This window comes from Doryrhamphus excisus, linkage group LG12 (genome assembly GCF_037039965.1).
Source record: "Doryrhamphus excisus strain RoL-2023G ecotype Guam linkage group LG12, RoL_Dexc_Guam_v1.1, whole genome shotgun sequence".
NCBI lineage: Eukaryota > Metazoa > Chordata > Actinopteri > Syngnathiformes > Syngnathidae > Doryrhamphus > Doryrhamphus excisus.
This window is the reverse complement of record NC_136368.1, coordinates 18,930-29,051: the sequence shown is the minus strand read 5'-3', so window position 1 is coordinate 29,051 and position 10,122 is coordinate 18,930. Positions and strand designations below refer to the sequence as shown.

Genomic DNA, 10,122 nt, shown 5'->3' with positions numbered 1-10,122 from the left:
CTTCAAAGTCACAGAATTTCAAAAAACCAAAAATGCTATGATAAACCAGAAATGATAGTTTTCTGTGAAAGCATGCCCTGGATGCTAACAATAGGAATTGGTTAATGAAATCAAATATTTAGTTATTATATTATGGCTCACGTTAACATCAATGCATTTGTATTGTGTGGATGTACCTTTGAAATGTATATAATATTTGTTTGTTAAATATACGCGTATAGCATAGAAGAGTTATCATGTTAGTGTGTGCCAACAAAGATAAAGACTCACCGCACAAGTGGAGAAAAAGACCACTTGCTCCTAAAATGTTCCCTTTCAGGAAAAATAGAATTTCCCAGTGAAGGTTGTGTTCAAGTGCTTGCTAGAACTTTCCAGAAGTCTCCTAGCGCAAGCAAAGACGGACAACCAGAGTCCAGTCGGTGACCAGTACCTTTCCAAAGTCCACGTCCGTCCTTGGCGGCGGTCAGTCTTCTAATACCTCATCAGTGTTCCATGTCCTCTGTGGACTCATGGACCTCCACCACTCCTCCGTCTCCTCCCTCCTGTCTCCTCCCTGCACTGCACAATGGACACGGTGGGGTGCTGGGGGTTGGGGGGGCTGCACAAAGGACGGTCCTCGTCAGGCAGCTGTACACACACACACACACACACACACACTTACACAGGAATATGCGGATAAAAACCCAGAACTTTGTTTCTTTGGCTTTTTTGGTGCATGAGGCCACCACAGAACAAGGGGAACAGTGAAGGCAAAGTGTGATGATAACCATAAAACTTTCATATAGAAATGAATGAATGATAGCAATACATATACCCCCCCCCATTCCCTCTCTGTGATGTGTCTGAGTAGTTTTACTCTTTTACCTTTAAGATACAGGGATTAACTTCTTTTTACACTCACATGATTAAAACGTGTAGGTAAAGCTTGTGGGATGGAAGACATAACTTTTTGTATTGGTCGTAGTTTTAATTCCGAGATTTAATGATGGCATGGATTTCATTCCTGTACATCATGGAACATACACACAAAAATGAGACAAACAAATTGTGTTTTAAAATAGAGAGTTTTCAGTAATTAAAGTCAACCAGCGTCATGGAACATCACGTTCCTTGTTGGAGCTCATGGCGCCACAGTCATAGACCGCATCATCATAGACCATCATCACAACACCATCACAGTCCAACACCATCGTTGACGGCCTCTATCATAGACCATCATACACCACCATCATACACTATGACTGTCACACTGTCATAGACCACCGCCATAATAGGCCTCCACCACCAAGATCATAAGCCTTCACAGTGTCACACTCTTCGGTGACACAGGTCAGTCTGTGATTATATTCTTGTGTTGTGTCGCTCTCCCTCCTCCTGTGTTCCTTGCTCATACCCTGACACCTCCTGAGCTGGGCGGAGCTACTGGAACCCTGCAACTGTTTCCAATTTGTTCCCTTTTTATCCTCCTCACCTGCAGCCAGCCAGTGCTGGATTATTCTTCACGGTGGAGCCTTCACGCCATGTGCTTCATAGCTCACCTACCCTTTCTCTTCCGCCAACTGCAGCTTGTTTCGCCACGCCATGCCATCCGGCTGACCTGTATTCCCGCAGCTCGTCGAGCTCATGTGGTATAATTCTCTATCCTTTGTCGTATTCAGTTCCTGTTTTTTTCATCCACGGTGCCACCCTTTGTTTGCACCGTCGCCCTGAGTTCCTGTTTCTGTACACATTTTTGTGTTTTTATTACATTATTTTGAGCTGCTTGAACTGTCCTTATGTCTGCATCCTGGGATACATCCACACTGCTCAGCAGAGCTTGACACACAGCACCCCATTATACCACCATCACAGACCCTAACACCACCATGATAGACCCCCACTATCATGCACCACCACAGTCATATAATCATAGAACATCATCATACACCACCACTATCACCATAGACACCAATATCAATGCTACCATTGTAGACCACCACATCAACCATCTTGGGCATTTGCCACCATTATAGAATACCACCATCATACTATCATAGACCACCACTACTATAGGCCTCCACCATAGAGCACCACCACCATCACACACCACCATTATAGACATACTACAACCATAAACCACCATCTCTGTGTGGAGTTTGCATGTTGTCCCTGCGCGTGCATCAGTTTTCTCATTGCAAATTTTGTTGTCATTAATTATGACGTTATTGCCATAATATTTGGACTTTACACTTGTCATATGATAACCTTTTCGCAACCAAAAATTTGACTTTAATTAATTGCTTTGTTTTTCATGATATTACAGCTTTAGAAATAATTTTTTTAATTAATTTAACTAGGGATGTCTGATAATTACCGGTACTGATAATTATAAGCCTAATGTCAGCATAAAAATGTGGAATCGGTCAACATCGGTATGTGATTTTTCCTTCATCATGAAAAGCGATATTTAAAAAAGGCTGCATACAAGACATATGTGTCTGTTCCAACACAGGAGCTATGTCATGTTACACATAGCGGTATCGGTATCAGCTGATATCAGTATCGGAAATTCAGAGTTGGACAATATCGGGATATTGGTTTTCGGCAAAAAAGTCAATATGGGACATCCCTAATTTTAACTTTATACTACTACGGGGACATCATTTTCCTCATAAAATCACAACTTTATTGTTACATTTCAATGTTTTTCTTTTAATGTTTTGACCATATTCTTGTAAAGCTACTGAAGATGTTTCCATTTTGTGCTGGTTTTCTGTTAGAATGTTCAGCGGGCGAATAAAAAAACCCAACAACAGGGCCGCACTTTGGACACCCCTGAAGCGTACTTCTAACCCAGCCAGCTGCTATCATCACAAACTTCAGTGAGTGTGTGGATGTGCTGCCTCTTCTGCGTCCTTAAGTGACCCAGAGGCCACTGCAGGCCTAAGACCAACCTTTTGTGCCTTCAGAGTCCTCACTCAATCCATCCCATCCCCCTACACACACACACACACACACACACCACCTGCTTTGGGGAGGCTGGTGCAGGCCGTCATGGAGATGGAGTGATTGGGCCGCAGCCCAAATAGTATGCAGACTTTGTCGAGATTTAGAACGTACAGTAACTAACCTCACCATGGCAACACATCATGGATACTTGCAGCAAGCTTGCTGGGTGGTGACATGCTAGCAATTGCTAATTCTAAGCAGAGGATAAGGAACCGCTAATGTCACTGGACCGGGGGTGATGGTGTGCAGGCTATGATTAAGGGGTAGCATACAGCTGTGAAGAAATTGGAGACAATGTTGAATGATTCACACATTTCTGTCAAATGTACAACTCAAGACACACACACACACGGATGAACACACACAGAGCCCTCTAATTACGTGCTGATAGATGTTCCCCACTGGGCCCCATGGTGCATGTGTCTGTGGTGTGTGTGTGTGTGTGTGCATGTGTGTGTGGGGGGGCATGTTCTGAATGGACGTGCGTCAGACGGAGTGCAGGTGTGCGTGTGTGTGACATCGGGGCGAGTGCCGGGTCACAAAGGTCAAAGTGGAACAAAAGCAAGAAGAAGATCCCAGCTGCCGAGCTAAACATCATCCAGGCCCCCACCACTCCACCCCCCAACCTCCTTCCTTTTCAATGGGAGTGTGCCACCGTCTTGTGCCCTTGTGGACACACAAACACGACTTTACTGTTGAGAAAACACAGTATATGATTGTCATAAAAAAAATCCCATCAAGCATCAACACAATAGATAGATTTAGAACAGACTTGGCCAGTTGTGTGCAAGAATAACCTATTTACGTGGCTTAAAACAAGTAATTTAACAGCTATTTATTTCATAGACAGTATCGCAAAGCACGCTGGGATGTGCGCCTATCGACGCTACAATATGAAGAGGACAAGGAACTGCTGATTATGATGCGGGCGAGGGAGGATGTCAATTAAGGGCCTCAATTCTTGAATTTCTTCTTCTTAAAAATTACTTTTATGCAACTATTGGCTATGTTATCTGTATCATGTGTCATTTGTGTGCTTTCAACATATACTTGTTAGTCCAAAATACAGTACACTTCAAAAAGACGTTTGTGTGTTTTCGAAGTGGCCACAGGAGGGCGATAGAGGCTGATATCATCTATGTATGTCCGTCACTGGCCACCGCACTGATCCGCCAGTCAGCGGTGACGTTACGTGAAATCCAACAAATCAAATAACACCGCCTTTTTTTGCAGCACCCTACGAACGGTGCTCAAGGTGCTTCAGGAGTATAAAGTATTAGTTCTCTTGTTATAGTGTGTAAAATCATTGTGAAACACGACGTCACATCCGCGCTGTAACTTCCTGTTTGCACTTCCTGGTTTCGTCCCGAACATGGCGCCGACGATCCCAATTAGGCTGTGTCAATTTGTTGGCAGCCAAGCTGAAGTATTCTAGAGGGAATGCCGTCTACTGTTTGTAAAACTAATAGACGTGATTGTTGAAACTCTTTATTGAAAATGCTTGAGAATATATTACATGTGTATTGCTTAATTTTTTGAAGTTTCCAACGCTGTTGCAGGCATGTGGTTGGCCAGCTATGTGGGGCGGGTTGAGCGTGAACCAGGAAGTGCGGGGATCTCGTGTGTGCGCGCGCTTTTCTCTCGTTGCTGCGTAGTCGAAAAAGAAAGTTGACCGAAAGCAGCAGGCGAAGTCAGGCCGCCCCTTACCACGGTTTGGGGCTGAAAATACTGACAGTTAACACCGCCACGACCGTGAAGAAGTGCCGAAGTAAACGGTTTGTCTTGCAACAGCATTGTTTTCATTGACGCCAATTTCATTTGGTATCAAGTCACCCTGACGGAGAACACCGGAGTTGCCATTTAAGTCTGACGCCGCACAAGCAATGCTACAAGGTCGGTATTTAAAGTTTTAAGTCACGTTGAAGCACGAATAGTGGCGTTTCGCTCCGACAGTAGGACAATATACAGTATATAAACGATGTCGAAGTTGACGAGCTGAAGCCGAGGTCGCCATTTTGTGGACATAATTGGCGCGCAGAATGCTCGAAATGACGGAAGCAATTGTTTCAACCGGTTCATTTGCAATCCATAACATAATGCGAACGACTTTGGGACAAATGTACACCGACATTTTAAAAGTATGGTTCTCTACCCTCGTCATAGTCAATGACAACTGAAGCTAAAAGTGGTTTATTTAGAAATATTTGGGTTGATGTGAAAATCCCTTGATGTCCTGGTTACGTCGGGTGCATGGCATGTTAAGTTCGTGTTGGAACCTGTTGCCATCAGAGGCGAGGCATCTGTTAGGTGAGTGTAAGCCGCTGATTTTATCTTTGAGCATCATTGTGACAACGGAAAAGAAAGCACACTCATGACCCTTCTCCCTTATTCGGTCTATTTTAATGGCGACTAAAAAACTTACTTCTGAGCACCGCATCATTACAATAACCAAGCTCCGAACCTGGGGAGACAGAGCCTTCTCCATCGCTGCCCCCACCCTCTGGAACTCTTTGCCCCATTGACTCCGTGCTTGACCTGACCTTCCCACCTTCAAAAAACAACTCAAAACTTTAAATCTGTTTTTAATGTCTAACTTTTTTTTTTTATATCTGACTGCTGTGCCCCGCCCCGCTTTTACTCTTGTTTTAACTGTGTATTAACCAATGAATGTTGTATTTTGGTGTGTCTTCTATTCTGTTTACTTACTTGATTCAACTCCATTCTTCTGTAAAGTGAGTATTTTGAAAAGCGCTATACAAATAAAATGTATTATTATTATTATAAGTATTCAATGCAGGAATGAATTTTATAAAACTGAGTATTTCATTACAGCAAAGGAATAGCAGCTAATCTTACAACTTCTGTTACAGATGAAAAGCCGCTTGTCGCTTAACAGCCCGTGGGATCCCTCTGCATCCATCTCAACATGAGCTCCAAATGGGAGCATCATCTGATGCCATAGGTTCTCCAGTGGACAGTTTCACCTATTGCACGCACAAGACGGCATTTTCTGGAGCTTCAACCTTTTGCGTCCATCAGCAGTCTGTCGGCCCCCGGGGAAGGACTCATGTAACCGTGTTGGCAGACGTTCTTCACAGGTAGGAAGACTTGTTCAAGTAAATGACATGATGGCCTTCATACATGTAGCACAATAACACAGGATAAATGAATAGATGACAAAATATATGCAATTCATACACGAGTGCCATGACTAATGCTTTGGCTGTAAAGGTTGCTCTGGCTGTTACAGTACAATGTTAGCCGGCCACATGGAGGTCATTATAATTGGCCTACATGTTTTCCCAGCTCTGACAACTACTCTCTTCTTAATCACCACTTGTACTTTTTGTAAAAATTTAAAGCTAAACCAACTGTAACACTTGTCTATACGAGTGGAGCATCTGCTGACAACAATGAAAGTATTATTTTGCAAGAATTTAGTCCTGTAAGTACTTACAAATAATGTTACACTTTGTATAAGGAATGTTTTTCAGTATTTCCGGGTTACAATCACTCCACTTGTGTACTTTTTGGACCTTTAAATCCATTTGTGTCTATCTTTATTCACTCAATAATAGTATTTATAGTATTTTAAATGCATGCAAGTGACCACTATATGGCGGAATTTCCCTAGAATAGCAGTACCTAAAAGACACCACTAGATGGCGAAAATTCAATAGTAAAGTTGCAGTAATTTTAAGTGACCACCAGATGGCGAAAATTCCCAGGTTAAGTTGCAGTAATTTTAAGTGACCACTAGATGGCGGAATTTCCCAGGCAAAGTTGCAGTGGTTTTAAGTGACCACGAGATGGAAATTCTTAAGTATAGTTGCAGTAATTTTAAAAGACCACTAGATGGTGGAAATTCCCAAGTATAGTTGCAGTAATTTTAAGTGACCACTAGATGGCGGAATTTCCCAGGTTAGGGCTAGGGCTAGGGCTAGGGCTAGGGCTAGGGCTAGGGCTAGGGCTAGGGCTAGGGCTAGGGCTAGGGCTAGGGCTAGGGCTAGGGTTAGGGTTAGGGTTAGGGTTCGGGTTAGGGTTAGGAATAATATGGTTAGCCTTACAGGGTAAGGGTTAGGACAAGGGTTAGGACAAGGGTTAGGACAAGGGTTAGGACAAGGGTTAGGACAAGGGTTAGGACAAGGGTTAGGACAAGGGTTAGGACAAGGGTTAGGACAAGGGTTAGGACAAGGGTTAGGACAAGGGTTAGGACAAGGGTTAGGACAAGGGTTAGGACAAGGGTTAGGACAAGGGTTAGGACAAGGGTTAGGGGTAGGGGCTAGGGGTTAGTTAGGGGCTAGTTAGGGGTTAGGGTTAGGGCTAGGGCTAGGGCTAGGGCTAGGGCTAGGGCTCGGGCTCGGGCTCGGGCTCGGGCCCTAGCCCCAGCCCTAGCCCCAGCCCTAACCTTAGCCCTAACCTTAGCCCTAACCTTAGCCCTAACCCTTGTCCTAACCCTTGTCCTAACCCTTGTCCTAACCCTTGTCCTAACCCTTGTCCTAACCCTTACCCTGTAAGGCTAACCATATTATTAGGCTAACCCTAACCCTATGCCTCAATCTGGTGGCCACTTTAACTTACTGCTACTCTACTTGGGAAATTCCGCCATCTAGTGGTCACCTAACGGCCGGCTAGGGCTAGGGGCTAGGGGCTAGGGCAGGGGTGGGCAAATATTTTGACTCGTGGGCCGCATTGAGTTAACAAAATTGTCCAGGGGGCCAGAACATGTATTTAACACACACATTTTCCTTGAATGATTTGTCTAATTGTAGCTGTATGTTCTCATGTGGCTTTTTTCAGGAGCACTTTAAACATCAAACTATGTCACTAAATTTTACATTTAAAAAAAAAATGACTAAATAAGACATGTTGCCAGTTTGTATGTTAAAAGTTGAAATACTGAAAAAGCAACTGGCGGGCCGGATTCAAACACTTGGTGGGCCGCATGTGGCCCCCGGGCCGTAGTTTGCCCACCCCTGGGCTAGGGGCTAGGGGCTAGGGGCTAGGGGCTAGGGGCTAGGGGCTAGGGGCTAGGGGCTAGGGGCTAGGGGCTAGGGGCTAGGGGCTAGGGGCTAGGGGCTAGGGGCTAGGGGCTAGGGGCTAGGGGCTAGGGGCTAGGGGCTAAGGGCTAAGGGTTAGGGTTAGGAAAATCCCTTGATGTCCTGGTTACGTCGGGTGCATGGCGTGTTAAGTTCGTGTTGGAACCTGTTGCCATCAGAGGCGAGGCATCTGTTAGGTGAGTGTAAGCCGCTGATTTTATCTTTGAGCATCATTGTGACAACGGAAAAGAAAGCACACTCATGACCCTTCTCCCTTATTCGGTCTATTTTAATGGCGACTAAAAAACTTACTTCTGAGCACCGCATCATTACAATAACCAAGCTCCGAACCTGGGGAGACAGAGCCTTCTCCATCGCTGCCCCCACCCTCTGGAACTCTTTGCCCCATTGACTCCGTGCTTGACCTGACCTTCCCACCTTCAAAAAACAACTCAAAACTTTAAATCTGTTTTTAATGTCTAACTTTTTTTTTTTATATCTGACTGCTGTGCCCCGCCCCGCTTTTACTCTTGTTTTAACTGTGTATTAACCAATGAATGTTGTATTTTGGTGTGTCTTCTATTCTGTTTACTTACTTGATTCAACTCCATTCTTCTGTAAAGTGAGTATTTTGAAAAGCGCTATACAAATAAAATGTATTATTATTATTATAAGTATTCAATGCTGGAATGAATTTTATAAAACTGAGTATTTCATTACAGCAAAGGAATAGCAGCTAATCTTACAACTTCTGTTACAGATGAAAAGCCGCTTGTCGCTTAACAGCCCGTGGGATCCCTCTGCATCCATCTCAACATGAGCTCCAAATGGGAGCATCATCTGATGCCATAGGTTCTCCAGTGGACAGTTTCACCTATTGCACGCACAAGACGGCATTTTCTGGAGCTTCAACCTTTTGCGTCCATCAGCAGTCTGTCGGCCCCCGGGGAAGGACTCATGTAACCGTGTTGGCAGACGTTCTTCACAGGTAGGAAGACTTGTTCAAGTAAATGACATGATGGCCTTCATACATGTAGCACAATAACACAGGATAAATGAATAGATGACAAAATATATGCAATTCATACACGAGTGCCATGACTAATGCTTTGGCTGTAAAGGTTGCTCTGGCTGTTACAGTACAATGTTAGCCGGCCACATGGAGGTCATTATAATTGGCCTACATGTTTTCCCAGCTCTGACAACTACTCTCTTCTTAATCACCACTTGTACTTTTTGTAAAAATTTAAAGCTAAACCAACTGTAACACTTGTCTATACGAGTGGAGCATCTGCTGACAACAATGAAAGTATTATTTTGCAAGAATTTAGTCCTGTAAGTACTTACAAATAATGTTACACTTTGTATAAGGAATGTTTTTCAGTATTTCCGGGTTACAATCACTCCACTTGTGTACTTTTTGGACCTTTAAATCCATTTGTGTCTATCTTTATTCACTCAATAATAGTATTTATAGTATTTTAAATGCATGCAAGTGACCACTATATGGCGGAATTTCCCTAGAATAGCAGTACCTAAAAGACACCACTAGATGGCGAAAATTCAATAGTAAAGTTGCAGTAATTTTAAGTGACCACCAGATGGCGAAAATTCCCAGGTTAAGTTGCAGTAATTTTAAGTGACCACTAGATGGCGGAATTTCCCAGGCAAAGTTGCAGTGGTTTTAAGTGACCACGAGATGGAAATTCTTAAGTATAGTTGCAGTAATTTTAAAAGACCACTAGATGGTGGAAATTCCCAAGTATAGTTGCAGTAATTTTAAGTGACCACTAGATGGCGGAATTTCCCAGGCTAGGGCTAGGGTTAGGGTTAGGGTTAGGGTTAGGAATAATATGGTTAGCCTTACAGGGTAAGGGTTAGGACAAGGGTTAGGACAAGGGTTAGGACAAGGGTTAGGGCTAAGGTTAGGGCTAAGGTTAGGGCTAAGGTTAGGGGTAGGGGCTAGTTAGGGGCTAGTTAGGGGCTAGTTAGGGGCTAGTTAGGGGTTAGGGTAGGGCTAGGGGTTAGGGCTAGGGCTAGGGCTCGGGCTCGGGCTCGGGCTCGGGCTCGGGCTCGGGCTCGGGCCCTAGCCCCA

General features: G+C 44.1%; 1 long non-coding RNA gene across 2 annotated transcripts; it reads left to right on the top strand.

The window, feature by feature from the left end:
• The first annotated feature begins 4,818 nt into the window (after positions 1–4,818).
• On the top strand, positions 4,819–9,534 carry LOC144901522 (uncharacterized). Of its 2 annotated transcripts, none has more exons than XR_013629558.1 (3): positions 4,819–4,881; positions 5,859–6,433; positions 8,788–9,534. It is a non-coding gene; the product is annotated as an uncharacterized LOC144901522 (long non-coding RNA). The 2 variants fall into 2 exon arrangements; XR_013629559.1 differs by lacking the exon at positions 4,819–4,881 and adding an exon at positions 5,246–5,295.
• Positions 9,535–10,122: the final 588 nt, after the last annotated feature.